We start from the raw sequence: 12,365 nt of genomic DNA on the forward strand, positions 1-12,365 counted from the left end.
TTGCCATTCGCTGATATTTGAATATAAATTCTCTAGGTTTCTAAAAATTACGGTAGAAAAAAAAGTTTTCGAGACGTTAAAACAATTCGATGTGACAGTTAATTATAGCAAATCTAATATCTCGTGACATCAATGAAATAACTTTCATGTTGCCCCCGTGAATTCTAGCCAGAGCAAGACGGCTTCATATGTGTCATTTTTCCTCGTTCTGCAATTATTCATTTCTTTCTCTCGCCAAGTTACTTATAACCGGTATATGTCTATTAAAATGTCAATTTCAAATATCCAAACGTCAAAAAAAAAAAAAAAAAAAAATTGACAGTTGCGGTGGGAATGGGGGTATTGGCGCAAACTATCGTAATACAAGATCTGTAATTTTCTTTGTATTTGATTTGTCGGTATTCTTCATCTAGTGATCACGCAAGATAAAAGCGCTCCTAGAAGTATAATTTAATCAATCAAGTACCATCTTGAGGTGCGGTCATCATTCTTCATGTTCGAATGACATTCATATCAAAGTTGAGCATAAGGGCCAGAAAACAAGGCAAAAGATTAGCGGGGGGGGGGGGGGGGGAAACATGTTGCTCCGGTTCGAAAATTCATGCGAATCGAACGAAATATTGAAAGGTGTTAATACGGACGTCGAAGTTGCCGCAGCAACGAGATTATTCTGGAGGCATATCGCAAGGGAGCAAAGCTGCGATTATTCCTAATAACTACATCAATCTTCTACTTGTGACGTGGAATTGGATTAGGCCTACGCAGTTACAAAGTTTTATACCTGAAATGTTTTTTTTTTATTTTGCTTTTCCTGTAAAACTTTTTCTTTAAACTTTTCTTGGCCTGTGCTATGATTGCGCGTTCGTGATCAAAATCTTTAAATAATCATAGAATTTGGGAAAGTCTTATCAGGCGTTTCATATTTCTGTGCAGTTATAGCCCATCCCTGGTTGTATACTAATACTCTACGTGCTTTCCAAACCCAGCGGCTATTCCGTCTCCTCTGGGGTGAGGGATGGTATAGGGTTATTTACAGCAGAGGGAGGGGAGAGGGGGTAGTGATACCCGCTAGAACGGAGGAAAATTCGTAACGTAGGAAAGTCTATTGGAAGTTCCAGATCTCTATAGTACGTGCACAACATCATATGTACGAGTACAAGTAGAATGTTCTTGATGTGTGTACGCTGAGTACGTGGCTCTCACTGACATGAGTATGAGTGTACACTGGTAACCAGCCTGCGCTATAGTAATACCGCATTATTCAGCGGCAGCGGGTTACGATGGTTTTAAGCCAGGTATTATCAAACATGTTATTCATTTTATTGCAAAACCCATGACTCACATCTGTAATATCTCTTTTAATACTGGCGTATTTCCTGACAAACTCAAAGTCGCAAAAGTAGTGCCTATCTTCAAAAAAGGTGACACGAGTTCTTATCAAAATTATCGCCCCATATCACTGTTATCATGTTTTTCAAAACTGATTGAACGGTTAATGTTCAATCGTATTTACGATTTTACGTGCAAGTACAACATTCTTTGTAACCAACAGTATGGTTTCCGCCCTGGTCATTCTACTGAACTTGCTCTGGCAGATGCTATTGACAGACTTTACACTAATCTCGATAATGACAACACTTGCATCGGCGTCTTCCTAGATCTGTCCAAAGCATTCGACACAATTAACCACTCCATTTTATTATCCAAACTATCTTTCTACGGAATCAGAGGAACAACCCTAAATTGGCTAGACAGCTATATCACAAATAGGTTACAATACACTACATACAAGAATTCAAATTCTGGACTTGGTGAAATCGCATGTGGTGTGCCTCAGGGCTCTGTGTTAGGTCCTTTGTTGTTTATTATATACGTTAATGATATCTGCCATGTCTCCAACATCGCTCATACAGTCTTATTTGCCGATGACACCAATCTTTTCTTTCACTCGAAGAACGTAAATTCACTCCAAAGTACAGTCTCTTGTAACCTGGATAAGTTCTGTGATTGGTTTGCAGCAAACAAATTAAGTATTAATATTGATAAGACTAAGTATATTGTTTTTAGTACCAAAAGAGCATTTCGTTGGGATAAGGATATTACGATGGACGGCAAAATAATTAAATGTGTAACTGAAACTAAGTTTCTTGGTATTAATATTGATAGCAAACTTTCTTGGAATAACCATATCTCGTCAGTATGTAACACTGTAGCAAACAATACTGGTATATTATCTAAACTGAAATATTTCCTCCCACAGCATGTCCTTAGAATGCTTTATCAAACACTAGTTCTGCCAAACCTATCCTATTGTACAACTATTTGGTCTGGTACATACAATGTTAACATTGACCGCCTAAATATTCTCCAAAAGAGGGCTATACGTCACATTGCTAATGCCCCACCGCTTGAACATACTAGTGGAATATTCAAGTCCCTAAATTTATTAAAACTCGGTGATATTATAACAGTCAAGGTTGCTACCTTTGCTTACAAAGCATGGAATGGATTACTGCCAGTCACTTTTAATGACTTTATTTGTAGTAACAGAGTCTTACATAACCATCACACAAGACAAGCCGACAACGCTCATTGCAATTTTTACCATAGTAACATAGGGAAATTCGGTCTTCGAAACAGAGCAATACAAATTTGGAATGATCTATCAAAAAATTTGAAGCTCATTACTTCAAAACCTACATTCACCAGGCATTTGAAAAAGGAGTTCATTAACTCGTAAAAGTAATATTTAATCTATTCACGTATCCATCTCAGCGTCACTAGGATATTATTACTGTATATTTAATCATTACGTATATTCTGTATTATAAATATTTGTTCATTTTTCTTTTCTTTTCTCCCAGGGAGTCTCCTACCTTGTTAAGTCTTTTATGACTTTTTAGGAGACTTCCTTTCCCTTTGTACACAATTGGCGATAAAACAAAATAAATGAATTAAAATTCAAAAATGCCCCGAGTACCAAACAACCAAGACTTTCAAGTACAAATCCATCTGAGGCTATACGAGTAAATATCCTATGCCCGAATATGAGTAGGTACTTGAAAATAATATATGACACAAAAATTAAACCTGTTTTTACTTACGGCAGTATCTGCCTCCTTAGTTGTTCAAATTTCAAAATGAAATATTATTAATAATAAAGCCTTTAGACCTTGCCTTAATATCCCTAGTTATAAAAAGCTGATGGAAGCAGCAAACACAATCCCTTTCTTTGGCCAACTTGTTATTTCAAACCAATATTATATTTCTATAAAACACCCTTCTCCTCTAGCCTCTTGTTCAAAATCTCCTGCTTAAGAACAAAATTTATACAAACCTATATGCCAAAAATAGTTGAAATCCTCCCTAGATATACTAGACTTTTTAACTGGGGTGGGGCGGGGGGCTTAGGCTCTAGCATAGATAGAGGGCTTGTGAGTCAAGATTAGATCTCCTCTGCAGGGAACAGCCCAGCCACTGGAAGGTTTTTTCTTATTTTATTTTGTTCTTTGCATAAGTTCTCATCCCGGGAGGGTGGGGTTACCAAGTAAGGAGCAGCCTCCCCAGTCTTTAAGTTTCACACGTTGTAGTTTTTAGAATTTGGATTCTGTGTATATTGCTTGTCTACTTACCCTTGCCAATGTATAAATAATTAATAGTCTTTTTTTTTAATTGTTTTCTTAAACTGCAGGCTCGATCAGACTTGTCCACCCCCCCCCCCCACCACCCGATACTATGTACGTACGAGTATGGGCTCACTGCAAATCTCGTTGGAAGGACTTTGTCCTTTTATGAATTCGTTTGCTGCAAACGAGAGGATTTTTTTCCGTAATATACGGCGATACGATACGGGGTAGCCATATTTGATCCTTAGGAGGGGATCTTTTAGGGAGAAACGGAAATATTTTCGCGGTCAAACAGCTGTTAATTTTTTTCTTGGGTATTCCTGCATATTTTTATTATGTGTATTGGCAAATAGTGAATAATACTTTATCATACAGGCATTTATACAACCATTTTGTGTGGGGAGGGGGTGGGGGGATGGGAAGAAAACAAATGAAAACTGATCAAGCAGCGTAAGTGTTATCGTGGATCTGGATAAAGAGGGATGGACATTCGTGAGAGGTCGTTCACTTAGGTCGTACAGCCTTATATGAGTAAACGTTACCTTAACTCCCCTAAGAAGCTTAAAGCTGGGATTTAGAGCTCAGAAGATCTACAGAGGGCGGCTGTTGAATTGGCTAATCATATCCCCTTCTATATTGTCTTTGAACTATGTGGATGAGAACATGTCGACTAAACTCAAGAGTGAGACTGTAAGATTATCTTTATTTTAATTTGACTAATGTTACGTAATGTATCTTTTTAGCTTCTTTGTGCTTCGTGTTGTACACACTATGTACTCAAAGAGTGTCAAGGATAGCTACGATTCGGTTATTTTTGGACAGCTAATTCTATGATCACATTTTGGTCTTAGGTCTAGAATGGAATCCCTCACTCGTTTAGAGCTAAATTAATAAGAGTGACTATCACGCCTCGAAAGAGTGATCATGTTGGACACTCTTAAAGAGTACATTCTAACTCTTGGCAAGTAAGAGTGTAACGACGTGGAATGATAACGCAGGCCAGTGTATATATTTATTTATTTATTTTTCATTGTGTGATGTCTTATAGCATCGTCTAAATAATATAAAAGAGATATTTGTTAGTAGCGTCAGTTTTAATGCACTTCAGTTATAAACACTTTTTGGGAGGTTAATTTTGACGATATTTGTCATAAGAAGATCTGTGGAAGAATTGATGTTTGCTATAAATAAAGATTTTAGAACATGTTTATGAGAGTTACGCTGCACATACACAGCGCAGTACCCGGGTAGAGGTAGAGGTTTGAAGCTCTGTTCCTAGTTTTCAGTTTTAACTACATATATATATATATATATATATATATATATATATATATATATATATATATATATATATATATATATATATACGTTCAAACTGATGTTGCTAGCTGTGGCATGCCTCTAAGAGTCTTACTGGAATGAAACGACCATATATCAATTTCTTTTCCCCATGCTGGCTCAAAACAAGACATAAAATTACGAGATGAGATGATTGAAGTCTCCAGATGAAATAGTAAAAACATTGCAATCTTTTCAGCTACTTCTACTGTCAATCCCTGGTCTACCGTAACCTGTCAGTCAGTTTATAAAAGTTCTCAAACAAAACATTGGAAATAAAATAACAGGCTTCTTGTTCTCCTTCTTCTTCTTCTTTTTCTTTCTTACGGTGGCTTAAACAAGACATTTGTAGGGAAATTAGATAAGGAAAATCGAAGTTTTCGAAAGTCGAAAGTAGTAGATCATAAAACTATTTCATTTGATTTCTGTAATGTCCGATCTGGAACTTCATAAGTTTCTAAAAGGAAAACAATCTAATGAAAACTACGTTTTTTTAAGTCAAGAAAATATTGTCTGCACGAATGTGTTTAATCATATAAATAATTTAATTTGCCTTCCATTTGCGACTGTAATTGCATTATACGTTAAAGAGCGGAAAATATATATTCTTATAGCCTTTGGTCAGTTAGTGGAGATTATTTGGGGTTCGTTTTATTATATGAAATGTTATCATGAAAGTCTTGAATATATAGGCCTATATTGATTTTCTGAAGATAATCAAGTGCAAACGTAATTATTCCCTTATGCCTGATGGGCAACACTCTCAAACGGCTCTTAAAATATGTTCCGTTGGGAGGTATCATCTAACCGGCCTATTTCATGTGTACTAGCCTGAAGACTTTGACCGAGTCTAAATATTACATTACAGAGCCGTTATATAAAATGAAATGTTGCATCATAAGTATGTGTGCGTGTATGCGTATATATGTATATGCGTATGTATGTATCTTACGAAATAAATATTAAAACTGTGCTACCAAATATGCTGGTTAAAGATCTATCTCAATTTATTACTGAATCATAGTTAATCCCATTACTTAGCACATTTTCTTAGTGGGTGGTCTAGACAGATAAAATTAGATAAGGGGTTATCAGAACAATCACAAGATATGGTTGGTGTTGCTCAAGGAAGTCCATTATCTGCTTATTTTGTTCACTGTATATACAGATGAATTAAGATCAAATTAGCATATTTCTGTCACAAAGTATCCTGATGATACTGCCATTATGAGTACAATTTCAAAAAATTCCTTTGCTATGGATCAATTACTTTATTAGCGTTCTGTCACTGACCCTGTTGCTAATTGTGACAAGAAAAATGTGTTGCTTATAACCGTAACAAATATAAAGAAATGTGTTTTGCAACAAGAACATTCAACATAAAAGTCTCTTGTCATCTAAATCGCAACGAATTAAACTGCATGGTTCCGAAGTTGAAAAGACAACTAAAACTGACTACTTAGGGGTATGTATTGATGAAAGTCTGACGTTCAACAAGCATATCTCGAAGATCCTCAGTAAAGTTTGTTGCATTGTATATAGTCTAGCATTCGTTGCATCATTTTTTAATAGTGATGCTTAGAGAAATGTTTTTAATTCTATGGTTCTGCCGCATATAACTTACGCTGTCCCAGTATGGTATCACTTCATATCGCAAAAGACAAACTTAGAATAACAAAGTTTTTGAAGTATACTTCTAAAATTTTGAGTCTAGGTTTACTTTCGTGGCCATAGCCTCTCTGAGGTCCCTGCTCTTGTATCTTTCTCTAGGTCTTACCGATGTAGCTTGCGAATTTGTGTCATTTCCTCCATTGCAATAGATAAACAGGTATTTTCAGACGTTTCCTCCGTGGAATTGTAAAAAGTGGATGATACGAGTATAGGAATTCCGTTAAAATCTTGATCGGGCAGCATGTGTAGACTGTTTAGTTTACATTTGTGTAATGAACATGCTGACATGGGCGGTCGCAGTGAATTTTCGGTAAATCGTTCGCGCCATGAGGGCAACAGAAAATAAATTTCTTTCTTTCGATTGCGACGGCTTTTCTCATTAAACCCACCTGGTCATTTAGAATACGAACACTGAATCTACCTCGGAAGTTTGTTTACCGAAATTCATCAGCAAACACGTACTGATACTTTAAGGGTGATGTACCCACACATTTAACGGAATAAATACATTGTTAATCTCCATTAACTGACACGTGCCCTTATAATACTACTACCATTTGGATTTCTACTTATGCCTGACGTAATTAAAAAGCCATTGAGGTAGACTAACAGGCAACCACACCTTAACGAGCAAATTATCCATGCGCGTTTCCTTTTGCGAGAAGGGGAGGCGTAGGAGAGGGGTAGGCGTACGAGTGACGGAGGCGTACGAGATGGGAGGCGTACGAGATGGGGCGTACGAGAGGGGAGGCGTACGAGAAGGGGCGTACGAGAGGGGGAGGCGTACGTAATATGAAAGTTGGTGAATTTGAGTATATTATCCATACGCTTTTCCTTTGCTACAGTAGGCGAAATAGTTATGTAATACATTGACTCACTTTTCAAACTAATGATCTTCCACATGTGATCTCCAAGCTCACGACAGCCCCACTAAACGATATGATATGATTTAACCTTACTAATTACCCTTACTAATTACACTTACTAATTACACTAATTACACTAATTATACTTTTAACAGTACACCCTGCTCAGCTAGAGATAATTATGACTTTTGGAATGAGATATTCTTCACACCTCAGTTAGAGTGAACAGGAATGGGTACTTTTCCTTCATGTGTATAGAATGACCATTTTTCTTGTCAATCCTTCCGTCTCTCTGCAAATATAAGTTGAGTAACCTTCCCTTAGTCAGGTATTTTCTCTTCGTAAACTCTTCTTGCATCCACCTAAGTTAAGTTAAAAAATCGTGAATATTTGCAACTAAATTTGCATTTTAAAATCTTTAATTTAGATTCTTCCATTTTTTTCTGCATTAACAACCAGTACTCTATAAAAAGGAACTGTTAAACAAAGCGACTGGAATTCAAACTCTAGCATTTAAGTTAGTATAGAATTAGTGCAAATAAACTATACCGATGAACTCGGCATGATTGTGAGGTATATGTATTCCTGATGAAACACTCATTATATTGCATTAGCTAAAGTGCCTTCTACTATTTCAGTGTGTTCTTTTGAAAGATCTACAATATCTATTGAAATATTCATCTGAAATCTATGAGTAACGTATTCGATCAATGATTACATGAATAAAGTTTTGAGAGTTTTGAGCACTGACATACTGAGAATAAAGTATTGGAATGAACATTCGTAGGGTTTTGAACCAGAATGCATTGTTGTTTAAATGATGTTACATGTACTATCTGTATAACAATGTGTAATGTACGCTATATTCAGGGTGAACAATTACAGAAGTTAATCTACGAAGTAAAACAACAAAAAGCATTGAGATGTGACAAACATTATTCATATTGACAGCTGATGACCGAAACAGACACTTATAGTCTTCTTGTATATACTCAGCATACAGATGTTGTGTTTATAAAGTTTTCACAACTTGACCCGTTGACAAAAAAAAAATGACTCTCCAGGCACACATGGATAAGCTGGTATAAACGTGACAACTAGCTAGAGTGTCATTGACGTAGTATGTTTCGCAGGCTTATCCAGATAACTGTTGTCAACAACCATTGATTTGGTGTTGGCTTGGCTACTTTGGGAAAAACATGTTTACAATATCTTAATTAAATGTTTAAATTCGGTAGAACACAGGAAGTACTCAATTGAAAGTGCAGAAAAATATTCACCATTTAAGTCACATCCGCCCTCTTTTCATTATTATTAGTTGTTGAATGCGTCTATGGCACCCACGCCAATTAGGGGAAAACAAACCAGAATCGACAGGATCAAATTGCAAAACGTGCTTACGTGTCCATTCGACTGGGGCCTTTCAGAGCAACCAAACCAAACGCAGGTTTCAAATTCGGCATAAAATAAACAGCCTATCCAAAAATATCATTTACCTCATCTACTGCAATATTAATTTGAAACGTACAATACTTTGGAGAGTAAAAAACACTCTGAGAATGAGAATGACACAACATAGATCGGCGATCAAAACAAAAAAGATCAACCAACCTGTTGCAAATCATTTCAATCTTCAAAATCATTTGATTGAGAATTTGCGTGTTATTGCCATTGACCAAAACGATTCTTGGACAGATAAATCTAGGAAAGGAAAATAACATTTCTGGGAACTAAACCTAAAGACCACGGCACCATTCCGTTTAAACATCAGAACACTCTTCTCTATAAAATAGTTTCAGTTCCTGCTACTCCTTGTCACTTTCGGTGATCATGCACTAAAGAAGAGCTAGTTTTGCTCGAAAGCTCCGCCAAAAAAAAAACAGACATTGGCTGTTTTACCTCCAATCACTTACCTAATTGAATTATTGTATCGCACTTGAGATCCAGCCTTTCTCTAAATGCAGCATAGTTGTTTTACAGTTTGTCCGTTATTATTATTATTAAAATATATATATATATATATATATATATATATATATATATATATGCACTTGATTATCAATATAGGCCTATTCAAGACTTTCATTATAAAATTTCATATAATAAAACGAACCCCAAATAATCTCCACTAACTGACCAAAGGCTATAAGAATATATATTTTCCGCTCTTTAACGTATAATGCAATTACAGTCGCAAATGGAAGGCAAATTAAATTATTTATATGATTAAACACATTCATGCAGACAATACTTTGTTGACTTAAAAAAAACGTAGTTTTCATTAGATTGTTTTCCTTTTTGAAACTTATGAAGTTCCAGATCGGACATTAGGCAGAAATCAAATGATAGTAGTATTATAAGGGCACATGTCAGTTAATGGAGATTAACAATGTATTTATTCCGTTAAATGTGTGGGTATATCACCCTTAAAGTCTCAATACATGTTTGCTGATGAATTTCGGTAAACAAACTTCCGAAGTAGATTCAATGTTCTTATTCTAAATGCACTCAGACCAGGTGGGTTTAATGAGAAAAGCCGTCGCAATCGAAAGAAAGACATTTATTTCTGTTGCCCTTATGGCGCGAACGATTTACCGAAAATTCACTGCGTTCGCCCATGTCAGCATGTTCATTACACAAATGTAAACAAAACAGTCTACACATGCGGCCCTATCAAGATTTTAACGGAATTCCTATACTCGTATGATCCACTTTTTACAATTCCACAGAGGAAACGTCTGTAAATACCTGTTTATTCATTGCAATGGAGGAAATGACACAAATTCGCAAGCTACATCGGTAAGACCTAGAGAAAGAGACAAGAGCAGGGACCACCCACTAAGAAAATGTGCTAACCAATGGGATTAACTTTGATTCAGTAATAAATTGAGATAGATCTTTAACCAGCATATTTGGTAGCACAGAATTAATATTTATTTTGTGAGATACATAACATACGCATATACATATACACGCATGCACGCACACACGCACACATACTTATGATGCAACATTTCATTTTATATAACGGCTCTGTAATGTAATATTTAGACTCGGTCAAAGTCTTCAGGCTAGTACTCATGAAATAGGAAGGTTAGATGATACCTCCCAACGGAACATATTTTATGAGCCGTTTTTTGAAAGTATTGCCCGTCTGGCATAAGGGAATAATTACGTTTGCACTTGATTATCTTCAGAAAATCAATATAGGCCTATTCAAGACTTTCATTATAACATTTCATATCATAAAACGAACCCCAAATATATGTTCCGCTCTTTAACGTATAATGCAATTACAGTCGCAAATGGAAGGCAAATTAAATTATTTATATGATTAAACACATTCATGCAGACAATACTTTGTTGACTTAAAAAAAAACGTACTTTTAATTAGATTGTTTTCCTTCTTGAAAATTATGAAATTATTCCAAACTTTTGTTTAAGCCACCTTAAGAAGAAGACGAAGACGAAGACGAAGAAGAAGAAGGAGAAGCCTGCTATTTTATTTCCAATGTTTTGTTTGAGAACTTTTATAAACTGACTGACAGATTACGGTAGACCAGGGATTGACAGTAGAAGTAGCTGAAAAGATTGCAATGTTTTTTACTATTTCATCTGGAGACTTCAATCATCTTATCTCGTAATTGTATGTCTTGTTTTGAGCCAGCATGGGGGAAAGAAATTGATCGTATGGTCGTTTCATTTCAGTAAGACTCTTATAGAGGTATGCCACAGCTATCAACATCAGTTTGAACGTGTATATATATATATATATATATATATATATATATATATATATATATATATATATATATATATATATATTGTGTGTTTAAATTAATAATTTTGTCAGTATACAATACCAGGCTATACAGGTAAGACAAAAAGAAAATGACCTCTATATTGGGCTGACCTACAAACGCTCATTTGGACAAGTGTTGTTCAGTCTGTTGTTCTTTCTTCTAATAGCATAGAATAAACTAATCTCATTCATGTAGGCCCCTAAGAAAGCAAATCATTGTTATCATATTTCTCAAATTAACAGAGAAAAAGGGTGATGTTGTGCTTGCTTTTGTCTTGTTTCTCTTAGAGGAACACAAGGTCCGCCTCGCTTCTAGTTTCTTTTAATTACCTTTTTCCTTCTGTTATAGTTATCCCTGGAGTGGGCAGGAAAGGTATAGGTATATCTGCCAGGGCAGATTTGATTCGATTCACAACATTTCTATAATGAAGCTAATCTACTTTTTCGAGATTTTTTACTATTGCATAAAATATTAAATATTATTAAATATTATTAAATGTAAACCTAAAAGAAGCTGTTTTAAGGGGCTTTCTAAGAAAAGTCAGCCAATATAGAAATTGCAGGACACGGAAACAAACATTTACTTCAGGCTCTTAAACCCAGCAGTCCCGTTTAACTGAAACAGTAACCGCTTGACCATGACAATGTTACACGAAAAGCTGCACAAAGGTACTTTTTAAGAAAAGTCACCCAGGAAGAACCGTGGCACGAAAACCAAACTATACCGAACGACTGATCCGCTCTCAACCCCAGTCCCCTTGCATCGAGACTGTGACTGTATGATCATCGTCTGGTGTGTATCACCATTCGCAGCGAAAGGGAACAGATACTACACATGATCTTAGCCAAAAGGCCGAGAAGCTGCACTAAGGTAGGTTACAGTTTCAGGGAGTTGTTATTCCATAACAACTCCCGGCAAGGGCGTAGGAACCGGGGGGGCTGGGGGCGCCAGCCCCCCGGTGAAAAATGTGGAGGGGCGGAAGTATCATTCCGCCCCCCGCTTCGCAAGTCAGAAAACCCCTTTTTCATTTCCAAATGAGAAAAAATCTCATTTGGAGCACC

The 12,365-nt window shown here is 36.1% G+C and overlaps 1 pseudogene; it reads right to left on the bottom strand.

Annotated features, from left to right (window-relative positions):
- Window positions 1-12,069: 12,069 nt before the first annotated feature.
- Window positions 12,070-12,168, bottom strand: LOC139980404 (U2 spliceosomal RNA; annotated as a pseudogene).
- Window positions 12,169-12,365: the final 197 nt, after the last annotated feature.

This window comes from Apostichopus japonicus, chromosome 14 (genome assembly GCF_037975245.1).
Source record: "Apostichopus japonicus isolate 1M-3 chromosome 14, ASM3797524v1, whole genome shotgun sequence".
Lineage (NCBI taxonomy): Eukaryota > Metazoa > Echinodermata > Holothuroidea > Aspidochirotida > Stichopodidae > Apostichopus > Apostichopus japonicus.